The sequence below is a fragment of the Convolutriloba macropyga genome, chromosome 2 (genome assembly GCF_964194025.1).
Source record: "Convolutriloba macropyga chromosome 2, txConMacr16.3, whole genome shotgun sequence".
Lineage (NCBI taxonomy): Eukaryota > Metazoa > Xenacoelomorpha > Acoela > Convolutidae > Convolutriloba > Convolutriloba macropyga.
In genome coordinates this window covers 73,815,751-73,818,697 of record NC_134469.1, presented here as the reverse complement: position 1 = coordinate 73,818,697, position 2,947 = coordinate 73,815,751, and the positions used below count along the sequence as shown (strand labels likewise).

Below are 2,947 nucleotides of genomic sequence, written 5' to 3'. Positions count from 1 at the left end.
TTCTTTTTGCAGTAGATTTCTTGAGAGGTCTTATGTATTCTATAATATTCTGTCTTTTATTGCGATGAACGAGAATGCCAAAGAGTATTCACACAGGTGAATGATAACTTGGGCATAACATACCATCAGCACTCGCGTCATAAAGCCACGTTAATTGATCGCGGAAATATTTTCATCGGAATACATAATGACTTAATGAATGATTTTTTTTCGATTTTTCGAATTTTTTCAAAATGATTTTTTTTCGAATTTTTTCAAAATGTTTTGCAATGGAAAAAAGACATGTTTGTATTAATCCAACCTGGGTATTGGTTGTCATGGTGTTTTCCATGCATATAAAGGCAAAATTCTATTGTTTAACTTCAAGACTGTTTATATTGTTCTGACCCCACTTGTGGGAGGGTGGAACTATATACTCAACTGGATTTTATGTAATCCAAAGTAATTGGATTGTATTGGTGTGCTGTTTTTTTACGACTCAAAGAGTATTGGCGGAACGTCTTTTTTATCAATTATTTTTTGAAGTGTATTTGAAAAATGATGAAGCCGCGCGTGAAAACTAAGTTTAGGTCAAACGGCTGAAAGAATTGAAGTGCAAATAGGAGAGAGAGCAGTTTTCTGTTCAAGCTATTTTCCAGAGAGCGAGAAAAGTAGGTGTGGAAAAATTTTCGATACGCGAGCAAAAGTTTTTTGCAAGCAGTTTTATAGTTTTTACTTTTCGGAAAAATTGGTTTTTCTAAAACATATTAGCAAGTAACTGTACGTTTGGGAGCCTTTTTGACCATCTCAGTGTCTAGAGTTTTATATGCAATCTTGCGCCTTTCTGTAATTTAGCAGTTGTAGGTGCTTTTTTCGCGGATTTTCTTCTCTTTTATTGTCGGGGGCCATTTTTAGCTTTTGGGGTCATATTTTTGTTGTTGAAATTTATTTTAATGGTGGTCATCGTGGCCTTTTCATTTTGTTAATTTTGATTTAGATTATTTCAGTAGAAGTAAATGGGCTAAATTTGAAGAATGTTTTGTTAATTTGTCTGGATCTAAAGTTTTTAGCTAATTCTTGGTTTTTTTTAGGTTTTCATATTGCTAATGCTCAATTATTAATAGCCGCCCTCATCTTCTCAGCCGGCTATTATAGCGCTCCTTTTTTTACTTCGTCGAACTTTTTTTTGCTTTGCCCATTTTTTGCTTTGCCCAGAAACGGGATAAACGCATAAAGCCCAAATGCCCGGTACTTGAACTTTGTTCTCATAAGTTTTAGTTACTCTCTATAATACGTATTGGTATTGATACTAGACCCTGTAGCCTCTTACTGAGAGACAGGAGTATGTTCATTTAAGAAATGACATCAAAATAAATCGCCTTTAAAAATGTTTTTATACAAAAATCAATTTTTGTTGATATTTTCCTTTTTAATCCCAATAGAGTTAACGGGAATCAACGGCGGCTATTTTCCGGCAATCTGCCGGGTATGTTTCAATTAGTGTTGTTTGTAGAAATAATGTAACTTATTGGAAGCTCCTAAAGCTTTTATAGTACTTATTTTCCTTGAAAATCAATTAATTTTCACTTCAGATTGTTTCAAGTTTTATCTAGATGGCTTGGGCGTGGTTATGGAGCTCACTGAGTCAGCAGGAATTCTGTTTTAGGGTGTGTTGAGAACAATCTTTGAGACTTAAAGTTTTACAGCATTTTATTGAACAGCTTAACAGCTGCTTTTAAAGATGGTCCTTTACTTTTCGGGTTTTCTTCGTTTTCGAGATATGGTGGTTTGTGTTTTTCTGTAAATTGGTATTCGTTTGTTGAACATAATTGAATCTTACTAAACCAACCATGTATTACGAACAAAGCTTTTTGAGTCGTAACTTATGAAACGTTTACATTAATTTTCTTTTCTAAAAGTTTATCCTCGTTAATTGCTTCCTTCATTTGTTGATTCACACTGAATGGTGTAATGAAGTTACTAGCTTTATCAGTTAGCGGTTGTTCAGCGTGTAAGTTAACTTTTAGCTATTGTCGATTCCGGAGTCTTATCTGTCCACAACTTCTTCGGCTGTTTCGCGTCAGTGAGGTCTCAATTTACAGAGACAATTTTAATCACGGAGTAAAAAAAGGGAAAAGTTAGTAGGTTTGAAGCGTGATTGTTTTTCAACTATCTTTAAAGTAGAGTGAGAAGTTGGTATTTGATTAATTGCTCAAGAACGAAGTTCATAGTTATTATTGTAAACGTGTCGGTCTTTTGTATGCAGATTTTTGCGCTCTTGACATTTTGCGCTCTTCTAGAAGATTCTTTGACTTCTCAAGTGACTTTTTCACGCTTTCGTTCTTCATATTTGAGCAATCTCTATTGCTCTCCATCCGAAGTAATATAAAATCGGTTGGAGTATAGAAACAAGAAGGGCCAGATAGACGAGTGGGCAGCGCTTCTGGTTAGGGATTGGAAGTCAATGGTCAGAATCCCGTTGCGGTTAATTTTTTTCCAGCCGCCTGTTCATCGAGAGCAATTCTTCCGACATCAGTCGGTTTATTTTCAAATTTTAGGTTTTTGAAAGCTGTTTTTTGCGTGTTGCAATTTGACTGCTGTTTTCTTTGTCTCTTCTCTCAAGTGCTCTTAAGATAATACACGTTTGTTCAAATTTCCGCTATTTGCAGTTGAAGGAACTTATCAATGAGCAGCTAATGCTTTGTTTTAGTTTGACACTATTCGATGTCATAAAGTTTGATTTTTGCGCTTTTATTATTTCTGATGAATTATTATCTATTCTCATTAATGACAGTAGCATTGGTTGTTAATGGGGCACAAGTAAACCCAATTAAGTGTGAGTTTATGGCTTCTGGTTTTCACGACTATGACACTGTTTGTTCTCAAAATGTTTTGAGATTATGGGTGTATTTGTTGTTCTTTTTGTTGTCTTATCAGTGGCGACAGGTTTTCATAAGTTGATCATGTA

The 2,947-nt window shown here is 34.8% G+C and overlaps 1 protein-coding gene across 1 annotated transcript in view; it reads left to right on the top strand.

Annotated features, from left to right (window-relative positions):
* Nucleotides 1-2,947, top strand: part of LOC142334693 (pyridoxal-dependent decarboxylase domain-containing protein 1-like) — a 454,496-nt gene that overhangs the window by 290,999 nt on the left and 160,550 nt on the right. The window lies entirely within an intron of this gene.